Here is a 16,258-nt window from a genome sequence, read left to right on the forward strand (position 1 = left end):
GCAGCAAGGCTAGGTAGCAGCTGGAAAAATGTCCGCAGGTTGGAAAAAGCCAAACTATTTTACAATGAAAACTTTTGTGGAAAAGAAAGCATAAATTGCTTATACTGAACCTCCACTGGGTATGGATGAGATGGATGGCACAAAGCAGGCTGTTTTGGTTCGGGAGGAGAGTCCACAGGGAGAAGTACTTTTTGCTTCTTGATTGGTGGTGTACACAGAATATGATGGTGGCTTTGATGGTCTGCTTCCTGGATTTTTATTTATTTAGTTATTTATTTTTGTGGTGCTGGAGATCAAATCCAGAGCCTTAGGCATGGTAACCACCCTATCACTGGCATCCCTTGGCATCTCTTGGCACCTGGGTTTTTTTTTTTTCTGTTTTTTTTAATTGTTTTATTATTCATATGTGCATACAAGACTTGGGTCATTTCTCCCCCCTGCCCCCACCCCCTCCCTTACCACCCACTCTGCCCCCTCCCTCTCCCCCCAACCCCCTCAATACCCTGCAGAAACTATTTTGCCCTTATCTCTAATTTTGTTGAAGAGAGAGTATAAGCAATAATAGGAAGGAACAAGGGTTTTTGCTGGTTGAGATAAGGATAGCTATACAGGGAGTTGACTCACATTGATTTCCTGTGTGTGTTACCTTCTAGGTTAATTCTTTTTGATCTAACCTTTTCTCCAGTTCCTGGTCCCCTTTTCCTATTGGCCTCAGTTGCTTTTAAGGTATCTGCTTTAGTTTCTCTGCGTTAAGGGCAACAAATGCTAGCTAATTTTTTAGGTGTCTTACCTATCCTCACCCCTCCCTTGTGTGCTCTCGCTTTTATCATATGCTCAAAGTCCAATCCCCTTGTTGTGTTTGCCCTTGATCTAATGTCCACATATGAGGGAGAACATACGATTTTTGGTCTTTTGGGCCAGGCTAACCTCACTCAGAATGATGTTCTCCAATTCCATCCATTTACTAGCAAATGATAACATTTCGTTCTTCTTCATGGCTGCATAAAATTCCATTGTGTATAGATACCACATTTTCTTAATCCATTTGTCAGTGGTGGGGCATCTTGGCTGTTTCCATAACTTGGCTATTGTGAATAGTGCCGCAATAAACATGGGTGTGCAGGTGCCTCTGGAGTAACCTGTGTCACAGTCTTTTGGGTATATCCCCAAGAGTGGTATTGCTGGATCAAATGGTAGATCGATGTCTAGCTTTTTAAGTAGCCTCCAAATTTTTTTCCACAGTGGTTGTACTAGTTTATATTCCTACCAACAGTGTAAGAGGGTTCCTTTTTCCCCGCATCCTCACCAACACCTGTTGTTCTTGGTGTTGCTGATGATGGCTATTCTAACAGGGTGAGGTGGAATTTTAGTGTGGTTTTAATTTGCATTTCTTTATTGCTAGAGATGGTGAGCATTTTTTCATGTGTTTTTTAGCCATTTGAATTTCTTCTTTTGAGAAAGTTCTGTTTAGTTCACTTGCCCATTTCTTTATTGGTTCATTAGTTTTGGGAGAATTTAGTTTTTTAAGTTCCCTATATATTTTGGTTATCAGTCCTTTGTTGATGTGTAGCTGGCAAATATTTTCTCCCACTCTGTGGGTGTTCTCTTCAGTTTAGAGACCATTTCTTTTGATGAACAGAAGCTTTTTAGTTTCATGAGGTCCCATTTATCTATGCTATCTCTTAGTTGCTGTGCTGCTGGGGTTTCGTTGAGAAAGTTCTTACCTATACCTACTAACTCCAGAGTATTTCCTACTCTTTCCTGTATCAACTTTAGAGTTTGTGGTCTGATATTAAGATCCTTGATCCATTTTGAGTTAATATTGGTATAGCGTGATATACATGGATCTAGTTTCAGTTTTTTGCAGACTGCTAACCAGTTTTCCCAGCAGTTTTTGTTGAAGAGGCTGCTATTTCTCCATCGTATATTTTTAGCTCCTTTGTCAAAGACAAGTTGGTTATAGTTGTGTGGCTTCATATCTGGATCCTCTATTCTGTTCCACTGGTCTTCATGTCTGTTTTTGTGCCAGTACCATGCTGTTTTTATTGTTATTGCTTTGTAATATAGTTTGAAGTCGGGTATCATGATACCTCCAGCATTGTTCTTTTGACTGAGTATTGCCTTGGCTATTCGTGGCTTCTTGTGTTTCCATATAAATTTCACGGTAGATTTTTCAATCTCTTTAATGAATGTCACTGGAATTTTGATGGGGCACCTAGGGTTTTGAGTCAAGGTTTCAACACACTTTTAGGAACATGGAACTTTTTTTTTGGTGGGGGGGTTGGTTTTGCCAGAATTTGTTAGCAGATTAACTTCCCTTATCTCTCTTTCTCCATTCTCTGGTCCTTGTAATTAAATTGAGGACATCTCAGAAATTTACTCTTACTAATAATTTTAAAGTTAGCAAAATATTTAGGATAGTCAGGTGCTATTCTTTTAAAATAATTATGTAAAGAAGAACTTGGCCCTCTTTAGATTTTGGTATTTAAGGGCAAAGCATAGTTAGTTCTGGAGTTAGGTTGGGCCAGAGGGAGTAGGAGGAAGCTCATCAGATTTGGGAAATTTTTAGGGATCAGGATGGACAATTAAACCTTTTGAGGGAAAAAGACTTCGAGTTTTAAGTTCTTTGCTTTTTTGATTAAGTAAGGCCTGCCATGGTGAGCAGCAGTAAACACAGACAATGGAAAGTATGTCTCTTTAATCAGTCAGCAGTTAATGATTTTTGTGTATTCTTTAGACATTTTTTTGTGTCTTTGTGCTTGTATTTAATATTTTTCTTTTCTAAAAATTGGAACATTCTATACATCTGCTTTTCCCTTTACTAATACACTTAATGTTTTTTTGGCAGTTATGTTACATCTACTTTGTTCTTTTTAATGACTACCCAATAGATCATTGTATGAATGTATTATCATAATTTACTTAAATTGGTCTCCAAACTGATGGACACCGGGGCTGTTTCTAATCTTTGGTATTTGAATTAAATTTTAAATAAGAGAAGACACAAATTAATGAAAAGAGAATTCAAAGTGGTAAAAAATATTAATACATAAGCAAGGATTCCTTGCACTTGGCATCTGAGGAGCTGTTCCTGACTTGCTCAAGTCATAGAGTGAACGTATTCATGAGGATAGAGGTGGGAGAGAAGCGGGTGTTTAGGCAGACCTTTCAGTTTATGGGTAGAACAGAGATGTGACTTAGAAGCTGGACATTTTTTTTTTTTTTTGGTGGTATTGGAGTTTGAACTCAAGGCCTTGGTTCGTTCTAAGCAGGCGCTCTGTCACTTGAGCCATGCCTCCAGCTGTTTTTTTCAGGTAGGGTATTGCATTTTTGCTTGGGGCCAGCCTCAGCGCATGATCCTCCTACCTATGCCTCCCAGTAGCTGGGATGACAGATGTGTACCACCACGTTCAGCTTGTTTTGTTGAGATGGGGTCTGGCTAGGTTTTTGCCTGGCTGGCCTCCAACCACCATCCTCCCAATCTTTGCCTCCTGAGTGGTTGGGATTATAGACATGAGCCTCTGCCTGGCTGAAGCTGAGCATTTCTTACAGGGATGGATTGAAGTTGGCCATAGCTGATACCAATTAAAGACCTTTCAGGGGAGGAGGCTGTCACAGATGTGAACACTGACCACACCTGACTCTAGCAGAAGTGCATTCTTGGCCATCCATGGCTGTCACCCTGTTGCATCTTAAATTAACCTGTTATTATAATTGTATCTCTGGATACCCTTGCCATAGTGAGAAGTATGAAGTATTTGTAAGATACACAAAATACATTTGCTGACTTGAATAGAAAGTGACAGGAAGAAATGAGAAAATGAATCATCTGTTTAAGGCTACCTCCCATTAGTTCCTCCTTTTTAAATAAGCACTCTTTGTCTTCTCCCTGCTGATGTTGGAAGAATTAGTTTTAGATGCAGTCACTTAGTGGTTGCATAACCTGGGGTAACATCTCCAAGCCTCAGTTCCCCCACCAGTAAAATGGCATAATTCCCAGTTGGCAGAAATGTTGAGATCTAATGAGCCAGTGGATGTGAAAGGGCCTATGCTTCATTTTACATTTTCCTAAGGCCTAGCCAGAATGGAGTTTATAAGGCAATGTGTTATCTAACCCAAAACAAGAGATACAAGCATATTCTCTTCCTTCTGGGACACAACTGCCAATGTAAGCCACCCACACCTTGTGGGCTTTATTCAAACTATTCCTGAAAGTTCATCCCCTTTAGGGAATCCTTACCAGATTTTTTTACATTTCATAGCACTTAATGGCTGGCCGTGGGACCTTAGCAACAATTTGGACCCCTTTAGCAAACCTTCTGGAATAAGGCACATTTTATTCCCAGATAACAAATGACACAACAGAAGCTCAAAGAGTGAGATAGAGAAAGTGAGACGCAGCGACAGCACATAGATAAATAGCAGAGACCAGACTAGGCATTTCTAGACTATAGACACTCCTTGACTTAGGATGGGGACATGCTCAACAGTTGCAAATGGATTTAACCCACCTCCCTAGCAAACATCTTCGCTTAGCAGCATAGCACACTGCACAGTACGTCAGGGTTGCATGGCTGCCCTGGAGTGCGGCTTGCTGCTATAGCCCAGCATCAGAGAGAATATGTAGTGCGTAGAGCTGTAGTTACTCAGGAAAAGATCAAAATTCAATGCATGATTTACTGAGTGTGCATGGCATTTGCATCATCATAAAGCTGAAAAATTATCAGCCAAGCTATTATAATTTGGGGATTATTTATATTTCAAGACTGGTAAGATAGCAGGTAGCTTCCCTGATCTCAATCTGCCTGGGCTTGGAATTATTATTATTATTTTTTTCTTGGCAGTATTGCAGTTTGAACTCAAGGCCTTGTACTTGCTAGGCAGGTGCTCTACCACTTGAGCCATGCCACTAGCCCTTTTGGCTTTATTTTTCAATAAGGTTTGGTTTTTATGGCAAAGTCAGCCTGGATGATCCTCCTATTTATGCTTCCAGCCATGCTCAGTTTTACTGTCTGAGAAGGGGTCTTGCTAACTGTTTGTCAGGTTGGCCTCAAACTTCAATCCTCCTGATCTGCATTTCCCAAGTAGCTAGGATTACAGGTGTAAGGTACCCATCCTGGCATGGAATTCCTGAATCTAGTTCTCTGATCATATTTTGCCACATAGTTAAATGTATGCTACTTCTAAAATTTTTTTTTAAAATTTAAATAATAAACCTGGCACAGTGATGCATGCTTGTAGTTCCCGCATTCAGAAGGTAGAGGGTAGGAGTATCACTTGAACTCAGCAATTCAAGACCAGCTTGGGTGGGAGTGGGGTGGAGAGCAAACAGAAGAGAAGAAGGAAAGAAAGGAAGGAAGGAAGAAAAAAGAAAGAAAGAGAAAGTAAGCGAAAAAGAAAGGAAGGAAGGAGAAAGCAAGCAAGCAAGCAAGCAAGCAGCATTAGCAAGATAACAGTCCTATGGGCAAGTAAAGCAGGTATGAGTAATTCCATTTTCAGACAAGGAAATACATTTAGGAATTGAGAACTGCCCAATGTCAATCAACCAATAAAGAACAGAGCCAAAATGAGAACCTGGCCTTCCAGCCAACAACTTTATTGTCTTTTGTACTTTCATTATTATTTCTATATTTTTATTATGTTTTTACTGTGCTATGTAATTAAAAAATTCAAACTCTTTAACCTCTTGTAGATATTCATCAAAAAATACTTGTTGAGCTGGTGGAGTGGCTTGAGTGGTAGAGCGCCTGCCTAGTAAGCACAAGGCCCTGAGTTCAAACCCCAGTACCACAAAGAAAAAAAAAAGTACTTGTTGAACACCTATACTTATAAACTGCTTACTATCTAGAGAAAGATAAATATCTTGGGTTGGGTTTTTTTTTTTTTTGTGGTACTGGGGATTGAACCCAGGGACTTACACATGTGGGGCAAATGTTCTACCACTTGAGCTAAGCCTGCAGCCTGGGAAAGAGGTAAATAAACAAATGATTACACTCAAAGACAAAGCAAACTTTGCACTTTGGAGACTTAATTCCGCCCCCCTCCCCAGTACTAGGGTCAAACTCAGGGCCTTGTGCATGCTAGGTGAGCCTCAGCCACTGAGCTTCAGCCCTTTTTAGTTTTATTTTGAAACAAGGTCTCATGATATGATCTTGAACTTGCTATCCTCCTGCCTCAGCCTCCCATAGACTGGGATTTCAGGAGTGTACCACCAGGTCTATCTCTTCGTAGCTGTTTCTGATGATAGCACGGTGTCAACACCACAACAGCGTTTAATCCAGAGATAATAACCGCAACCAACTTTTGTAAGGAGTGCGAGAAGAAATCCACACATATACGTATGCACACACTGGTGTAACCCCCACCTCCATACCAGTGGAAAGCATCTGAATTCTACTTTGCAATAAGTGGCAGTTCTTTGGCAGGTTAATCTGTAGGAAATTACAGGCTGCAGGGGTGTAGGATGTCATGGAGATTACAGTGTTGTTACTCTGATATCACTGTTGGCATTGTTTTGGTCTTTTCCTTACTAACAGATACATTACTAAATTTTATTTCAACATCATATAAAAAAAGAATTTGTAATAATTTCCTTTGTAAACAGCATGTTTCTTGCTTGGTAATAAAGACTTTGCTTCCTTCTGTCCTCTTGTCCTTTTCAGGTCATAGCTGGTTGTTGGTCTGCTCATCCTTCTGGTTCTCCACAGCAACATGTGACCTGAAGCCAACTGTAAAAGAAGAGGAATGGGGCAAAGATGGAGAGGCCAAAGATTAAGCAGGACAGTGTGTTTGGAGCACTAGATTTGGAATTTAAAAGAAGAGCCCAGTGCTGGTGGCTCACGCATATAATTCTAGCTACTTGGGGGAGGCTGAGATTAGAAGGATCGCAGTTCAAAGCCAGCATGGACAAACAGTTTGAGAGACCCTATCTCCAAAATAACCAGAGTGGACTGGAGGCTTAAGTGGTGGAGCACCTGTCTAGCAAGCGTGAGGCTCTGAGTTCAAGCCCCAGTACAGCCAAAAAAAAAAAAATAACCACAGCAAAATGAACTGGAAGTGGCTTTAATGGTAGAGCTCACTGAGTTCAACTCCTAGTCCCACAAAATAAATAAATAAATAAATAAATAAATAAGTAGTGTAAACTTCCATTATAGTGAAGAATTAATTTTACCCAAACAGAAGTCTGACCTTGGCTGTTAGCTACTGAGAGATGATCTCTTGACCCCTGGAATGTCCTGCTTGATGAGAGTGTCTTCATTTGCTTGGAAAGTTGGGCCAACTAATGGTTGAACAATATGATTTATAACTGGGGCTTTGGTACATGCCATGTCATTTTGAAAGAAAATGAAGAACAAAGGTCAGTTATACATGTAGTGTGTGATCAGGCCCCAATAAAAACTCTGGACACTAAAGACTTAGGTAAGCTTTTCTGGTGAGCATTGTCATCCATCATAGGAAGGAAGGGGTGACAGTGTCTAGGACTCCACAGGAGAAGATAGAAGCGTTAAGTTTGGGCCCTTCCCAGGTTTTCCCCTATGTGGTTCTTTTGGCTGGCATCCTTTTGCTATAATAAAACTTTAATTGGAAGTATTGTGACTTCCTGAGTTCTATGAATCATTCTAGCAAATTATCAAACCAGAGGGGATAGAGGAACCCCTGAATTTATAACTAGTGTCTGAAGTGAGGCCATCCTTGTGGGGGGCTGTCCCTTACACTGTGAAGTCTGGCCTAACTCCAGGTAGTTGGTGGCAGACATTATTGTGTCTCCCAAAGCTTTTAGATTTCTATTCTGGCCTTTCTGGCTTTTGTTTACTTCTCTCAGCCTCAGTTTCTTTCTTTCCTCCCTCCATTCCTCCCTCTGTTCCTTCCTTTCTCCCTTCCTTTTTCCTTCCTTCCCTCTCTCCCCTTTTTCCCTCCCTCCTCCCTTTCTTCCTCCCTTCCTTCCTAGTGCTTTATGATTTTTTTGAGGACTGGGAGTGATTTCTTCACAGTTAATTAGAAAAGCAAAAATTCAATAAATAATATATACAACAGCTATTATGATAATAAGAATATTTTATTTAAAACTGTAAAGGATCATGAAAATATTTTAATATTGTTACAGTGGAACTAAATGGTAGGGACAAATGTGGTAGAGGTTTGGGTAGGTCAGGGAAGACTTTATCCAATCATTCATTATGCAAACAATTACTGAATTTGTGTAACATGCGGGGTGTTGGGGAGATAACAGGGAACAAGTTAGAACCCTGAATATATTCTACTTAGGGAGAGAGCTAATAAGAAGATAAATGAGGTGAATAATTAGAATGTAGTAATTGTTGTGAAGGAAGCAAGCAGAATGATTGTTTCATTCTTATTTTGGGAGACAGGGTCTATGTAGCCCAGGCTGACCTCTCCTGAGATTATAGGCGTGTACTACCACAGCTGTCTCAATGTTTGTTTCATTTATTTTAATTAATTAACTAATTAATTGTTTTGGTGGAATTGGGGCTTTGAACTCAGGGCCTTGCACTTGCTTGCTGTGCAGGTGCCTTAGCACTTGAGCCTCACCCCCAGCCCTTTTGCTTTAGTTATTTTTTGAATAGGGTCTTACATTTATGTGCAGGCCAGCCTGGACTGGGATGCTTCTATTTATGCTTCCCATGTTGCTGGGATGACAGGAGCATGCCACGATGCTCAGTTTTTATCGATTGAGGCAGGATCTTGCTATGTTGCCCGGCTGGTCTTGAACTTCTGGGCTTAAGGGACCCTCCCTCCTTAGCTTCCTGAGTAACTGGGACCACAGGCACACACAAACAGAATGATATGGTAATAATTCCACTGGAAGGGGTCTCAAGACTGCTGTTCAGAGAAAGGGTCTCAGAGGAGCTAATACTTGAACAAAGATTTTCAGGAAGAGAATAAGGGTATTTCAGACTGAAAGAATAGGGAGGACAGAGGCCCTGAGGTGAGAAGGAGGTTGGTACGTATGAAGAACAGAGGAGGTCTGTGTGGTGGAGTGAGAGGACATAAGGTTGGAGTATACCTGGGTCACATGATGAAGGGCTTATGTGCCAATGAAGGATTTGGCTTCTTATTTTAAGAGCCATGTGAAGCTTGGGTGGCTTTAAGGAGGCAAGTGGCACCAAGCACTTTAAGAAGACATACCAGCTGCTGGATGGGAAATGGGGCGGTGGTGACAGAGATGTCAGGAGGCTGGAGTTACTTGGTGAGGGCTGGCAGAGGAGACAGAGGAACGGGCAGACTCCACAAATGACTTTAAGGCAAGTCTCACAGGACTTGCTCATGGAGGAGATGCTGAGGATGGGGGAGAAAGAGGAAGGGAGCATGTTAGCTGGATCTCTGGGAAGCAGATGCTGGGGAGTTGGGAGTGTGAGAGCTATAGGACGTGGGGTGCCTATAAGGGAAAGGGAGAGGAAGCAGGATCCAGCAGTGACCCCTCACACTGAAATACAGGTAAAACCTTGGGCAACCCATTGGTGAACTCCCTTTCTTCCTTCCTTCCACCAGAATTTTGGACCCGAGGCTCATACTCCTGGGCTTCCACATGTCAGGTCTGTCCACTTGCCCTTATGTGCCAAATAAAGAGACAGGTAATGGTGAAGGGCAGAGAAAAGAGGTTTATTGTACAGTCTGGACATGCTGTGGGAAGAGGCAAAGTAAACACTTAGCCCATCATCAGCCATCTTTGGGGTACAGATGTGAGCTTTAGCTTTAAATAGACAAAGAATTAGGGGAAGGGGAAAAAGGTATGCATAGTTTAACAGCCCCAGTCACAGGTGTGCCCCAGTGGTGGAGGGGGGCCTACTTGACCATTATCTCAGTCCTTGTTCTTCAAGAGCTCTGGAGATGTTATCCCTGTCATTACTTGTGAGGAGTGTTCTGGTTCCCAAGAGATGATTGCTCCTGCTCCAGAGTGCAGCCTCATCATTATATGCAATGGTCTCATTTAGAGGGGTGGTCTGTCCTTTAAGGCTCCACTTTCCTTAGGGGAAGCTTCAGTCCCTTGTCATAAAGATGTTATTGATCATTCCTGTCCTTCCTTGATTCCAAGGTGGCTACAGAAGAATGGCTCAGAGAAAAGGACAACAGGTATAAAATGGAGACAGATTTGTCAAGCTTTCTTCCTGTTTTTAGTTAACTCATGGGCCCAAGTAAGGTGTCAGTGCTTTTCAGCAAAAGCAGTTTAAGCTTCTTTTCTTAACCTTCTTCCCTCCCTCACTTGCTTCCTTCCCCTCCCTTTTCCCTTTCTCTCTCCCTTTCTCTAGCAGTACTTGGGTTTTGAATTCATGACCTCCCTTTTACTAGGCAAGTGCTCTACCACTTGAGCCATGCCTCCAGCCCCTTTTTGCTTTTAGTTCTGTTCTGGACCAGGACGAGGGATTTTTTCCCAGGATGGACTTGGACTGTGATCCTCATACATATGCCTCCCAATAGCTGGGATTACTGTATGCAACGCCATACCCAACTTCTTTCCTTTTCTCTCCCTCCCTCCCTCTCTTTCTTTCTGTCTGTTTTTCTTTTCAGTGGGGTCTGTGTTTCCCAGGCTAGTCTTGAACTGCTAGGTCCAAGTTACTCAGCCTCCTGAGTAACTGGGACTATAGATAGGTGTCACCATACCTGACTCAGGACTCCATTTTTACCTGGTCCACATCCCTTTGCTTTATTGGGGGTCCACAGTGATATGTCAGTTTTCTGAATATGAGTGTCACTTTCAGATCTTGTGTCCAGTAGCCTTCAAAATGTCTGAATCTTCCCTCCCCTAATCTATAGTCCCCTGTGTAAATGGCTGTAAATCTCTCTGGGGGAAGGACTGTGGAATTATTTTCATGCAGACTTGCTGTGATGCTGCAGGGTCCTTCTTTCTGGAAATCTGTTTGCTTTTTTCATCAGCATTTCCCCCCCAGTGCTAGAGATGAAACCTAGGGCCTCATGCATGTCAGGCAAACTACATCCCAGCTGCTTTTTTTCATTTAGTAGATTTCAGGTGTGAAAAAAATACATTGTGGGCTGGAGATGTAGTTCAGTGGTAGATGCTTGCCTAGAACGCTCAGGGACCTGGGTTCCATCCCTAGCATTGCAAGAAAAAAAAAGTACATTTTCTTTTTATTTTTAATTGTGGTAAAAACAGAATTTATCATCTTAAACATTAAGTTCAGTAGTGTTTAGTATATTTGCAATGTTGTGCAACTGAACCCTAGGACTTTTTTCATTGTGCAGTACTGAAATTGTACCCCTCAAACAACTCCACGTTCTCCCTGACCCAAGCCCTAGGATGCACCATTCCACTTTCTGTTCCTATGACTTTGACTACCCTAGTTAACTCACGAGTGGAATTATGAGTGTCTGTCTTTTTGAGACTGGCCTATTTCACTTAGCATTCTCAAGCTGTGTCCATGTTGTAGTACATGACAGGCTTTCCTTCTTTTTGTTTTTTTTTTACATTGTGTGTTCATACTGCATTTTGTTTATCCATTCATTCATTGATGGACACTTGAGTTGCTTCCACCTCTTGGCTGTTGTGAATAATGCTATTATAAACGTGGGTGAGCTAATATTTCCATCATACTGTTCTTTACAGTGGCTGTACCATTTTATATTCCCACCAACAATGCACGAGAGTTGCAATATCTTTAAGAATTTATGACTTTACTGGGGGGCAGAGATTGGGAGAATTGTGGTTTGAGGCCAGCTTGGATAAAAAGTTGAGACCCCCATCTCAACAAAAAGTCAGGTATGGTGCTCACATCTGCAATCCCAACTACTTAGGAGGATCTTCATCCCAGGCTTGTCTGGGCAAAACCAAAACCAAAAACAACCCCACAACCACTAACTAAAATAAATAAAGCAAAAGGGCTGGGGGCATGACTTAAGTGATAGAATGCTTACTGAGTAAGTGCAAGGCCCAGAGTTCAAACCCCAGTATCTCCAAAAAAGAAAAAAATAACTTACGACTTTTTACTGGGGCAAGTGTGGTCAGCCTCCTTTGCTTCTCTATTTTTGCATTCTTTTGATTATGTATATTAAATAGTGTTCTTGTTGGCTGCCATCCACTTTCTCCCTGGGGACATGATCTTTTGTTATTTTATTTATTTATTTATTGGACATCATGTTTTATCAACCCACTTAAATTCTCTGTGAGTCAAGCCCCTTTAACTGTCCCTTTCATTCTGTTGGTCATTAAGACAATTGTGACCCTTCCCCACTGGCCTCTCTTGCTCAGCAATGGGCATGGGGGGAGGTCAGTCGATTCTGTTGCTGTCTATAATCCCAGCCAGTAATTTGCCTCCATCCCGGGCTGGCTAAGCAGAACCACCATGAGTTTGGTGACACTGCTGCACTTCTCACCAGCACCAGCTGACAGCTGTGGTAAATGGTATGTCTTCTTGGTGTTCCATGGACCATAATGCCATGGCGAGGCTTTAAAATAATAGATCAATTCCAGCAAGTCTACTTCTCTAATCTTTTTTTTTTTTAATCCCAGCGTTGGAGATTGGACCTCTCTACCACTCTCTACCACTGAGCTACACCCCCAGCCCTTGCTTCCCTAACCTTTTAAACCCCTTCCTCTGCTGCTCCTGATGGCTCAGTGGGGGCCATCACTTTTTCTAGGACCCCAGAAGCATGCCAACAGTACATCTGGACCATCTCCTGGAGTCCTGGCTGAAGTATAAGTCCTGTATCTGTAGAGTGAGCCCTCCTCTTACCTGGTTTATATTCCCGTGTCATTAACATCTAGATCCATGGACCCATCCCCGCTCCTGTAAGGACATGCTGGGTATTAGCTCCTTCCTCCCTAATCAGGTCCAGCATGTTCTTGGCTGAGTTACGCCGTGATTTAACCTTAGCTATCATTCTGGTAGCCAGGAGAGGATAAGGGGCAGATCTGGAAGGGCCCTTCTGTTATGTTGAAGGAAAGACCTTTGCATTGTCCTTGTTGAGTGGCAAATGCTAGCTCTTAATAGGGAGCGGGCAGACTTTGAAGGCTATGAGTTCAGAGGAAATTGGAATCCAAAAATCTTCAGGGGACCAGCAATAATTCCAGCTAGTCAAAAGGCTGAGGCAGGATGAGAGTGAGTTCGAGGCCAGCCTGGGAAGCTTAGTAAGAGCCTATCTCAAAATAGAAAAATAAAAGGGAAAGGGCTGGGGATATAGCTTAGTGGTATTGCACTTGCCTAGCACGCATGGGTTCAATTCTCAGTACTGCAAAATCAAATAAGAGCAAAACACTCAGGGACATTCCACATATCAGGGTTCCCGTACAGGTTTTCTTAGTTAGCACTCAGTCTTGGCAGACACACCTACCTTGGTTGAGAGTTCCAGCTGCCTGCCTCAGTCAAAGATTGGTTATTGCTGATCTACATTCTTATTTTTAATTTTTTTTGGTGGTACTCAGGTTTTGAACTCAGGGCCTTGATTTTACAAAGCAGGTACGCTACCACCTGAGTCACACCATCAGCCCTTTTTGCTTTAGGTATTTTTCTAATAGGTTCTCATGCTTATGCCCAGGCTGACCTGTACTATGATCCTCCTATTTATGCTTCCCCCCACAGCTGGGATGATAGGCATGCACCACCATGCTCAGCCATTAGTTGAGATGCTGTCTCATGAACTTTTTGCCCACGCTGGCCTCAAACCTAGAACTGCGATCCTCTGAGTGGAGATCTCTACCTCCTGAGTGGCTAGGATTACAGGCATGAGCCACTGTGCCCAGGGAAGTTCTGCATTCTTGAAACTCTCTATTCTTCAGGGTTGGGTCTTCATCTTTTACTGCTGTCCTACTGCAGGAGGTAAGGTTCTCTTTGTAAGTTACCCAAGAGGCCACTGGTCTTTGTGCTCAGTTTCAGTTGTTTGTTAACTGCTTTTCCTGATCTCTCTAGGATATCAACGCAGTGTAGTAACCAGCAGCCAATTCTGCTGTCCTGTACACGTTCCACTGTACTTTCAAATGCCCCAGTTGTTGCACTGGCTGGCAGTGTCCTCCATCAGATCGTTCTCCTAAGTTCTAAGGGTGAAAGTTTCCTTGGCTGGAGACTCAGAGCTTGGTTAGTTTTCCTTCCAACTTCACTTACAAACTGAAAAGCTCCTTTTAGTTCCTCTCCCTAGGAATACCTTATCATTCACAGACAAGAAAGCCTATTGGCATTTTCAACTTTCTGCCTGGAAATCTCTGTAGCCACCTCCAGGAAGTTTGGTAGAGATATTTTCTGTCTTCCAAGTTATGGCAGGTGACATCTCATAAATCATTCCACATTGTACAACGTGGGAGCCTTTCTCCAGTGTCCAGTAGCAAATCCCTCCCTGCTCATCCAGCCTCTGCTAACGGTGTCCTTGCTGTTTTAAACTCTGACTGCTGCCTGGCCGTGACGTCAATGCCACATTTTTGGTTTTAATTATGGCAAGAACCAATTTTTGTTTTAGCATGCATTGCTGAGTAACGAAGCTCGTCAAAACGTAGTTGCTTAAGACAATGATGATTATGAATTCCTCAGAATTCTGGGATTCACTGGGCGGTTGGCCCTCTGGTCTTGCCTCGTGTTTTGCTTCAACTGTGTTTGGCTGGAAGTTTGGGCTTGGGAATGGACCCACATGGTTTTGGGCATTTCACCACGAGGTGTCATTTCAATGACACTAGCCCAGGCTGAATTGTAAGAGAACCAGAGTGGAAACTATGGTCCCTCAAGGCCTAAGACCTAGCACTTACACAATATGTCCTATTAATTAAAGCAAGTCACAAGGCAAACTCAGATTCAAGCAACAGTCAGAGAAAGGTCCGTGTCTCTGGATGGGAGGACAGTAAACTCACATTGTGAAGGGACATGGAGGGCTTGATTGAGTGCTTAGTTATGATCTGACACACTTATACTCAGTGTGAGACGCCTGTGTCTAAGTCTGACTGTCTCTGAGGTATGGTGCTAGCAGAGTGCCACCATCTGGGGCGAGGGAAGAGGAGCTTTCTGGTTTTGAGGCTACTTCCTAGCTTGCACATAAAGCATTCCAGTAGCCTTCTCCTTCCTCCTCCCACCTGCACAGAGCCATATGCATTAGGGATGGAGGTTAGGACATTGGTCTGCAGGTCTGAGGACAGGACAGAAAGCTAGTCCATTGTTCAGTTCCTTGTTTTGCTACCTAAAGAACAGACACTTGGGCCTCTGTGTGGTAGTACACGCTTGTAACCCCAACACCATGGGAGGTGAGGTTGGAGGAGTCTGGCTCCTGGCAAAAGTACGAGGCTCTATCTGAAAAATAACTAAAGCAAGGGCTCTCAAATGGGAGAGCACTTGCCTAGCAAATACAAGGCTCTGAGTTCAAATTCCAGTACCTCAACAACAATGAAACAGAAAGAAAGAAAGATGAAAGAAAGAAAGAAAGGAAGGAAGGAAGGAAACTTGGGAGGAGGGGCTGTTTTCTATCATGGCTTTAATATCTGGAGGAAGGAAAAGTAAGAACGAGGTTCAGTATTGTAGTGATGAGAAAAAGGGGTGATTTCTGAGATATCCCAAACCAGCAGGGAGGACAGGCCCAGTAATTCCAGCTGTCCAAAGCTGGAAGCACAGAGGAGGGGGACTGAGTTCCAGAGCTACTTGCTTTTCTAGGAGCTACTGTTCCTGTACTGGGTCTTGTCCATTGTTTCTGTAGCTAGTCAACCTCTACCCTCCCAATCGGTTAGGGGGACTTGGGAATTTGTCCTTCTTCAACTGCTCCCCAACCTTAACGCTCTGCTGCCAGCACTTGTTCACCCCCCAGGATCCTGGTTTTAAACTGGCCCTGATTTCCGCATCCTCCCCATCCTTGCTTCCCAGCTCAGGGTTGCAGTGGGGTAGGGCCGAGGCACTCCCGACTTCCTGGCTCCGTCTCTCATTTCCCGCGTGGAGCTGGACTGCACTAATTGACCTCGAGGGTCTCAGCTGTGCTAAGTTGGGTGTTTGTTAGATCTCGTTAGGCTGTAATTAGTGCGGGGAATCTAGGTCAGAGGCACTGCCGGAGTGATGGTCTCCCGGGGCATGGAGAAAGGTGGAATAGCAAACAGGTTCCTCGATCTGTTGGTGGGGTGAGCCTAGGACAGGGGACAGCGGGACTTGTGTGCTACCCACAGATAGACATACACAGGGTCACGTGTAGAAAGGCGCGCGCGCGCGTGTGTGTGTGTGTGCGCGCGCTCGCTCCCGCTTTTACTCGGGTTTCCTTCCAACCTCTCCATATATGGTGTGGCTCTAGAGCGGGCTGGGGATTGGCTGCTGTTGTTGGGAGCCGGGAG

This window comes from Castor canadensis, chromosome 11 (assembly GCF_047511655.1).
Source record: "Castor canadensis chromosome 11, mCasCan1.hap1v2, whole genome shotgun sequence".
In the NCBI taxonomy this organism is placed as follows: domain Eukaryota; kingdom Metazoa; phylum Chordata; class Mammalia; order Rodentia; family Castoridae; genus Castor; species Castor canadensis.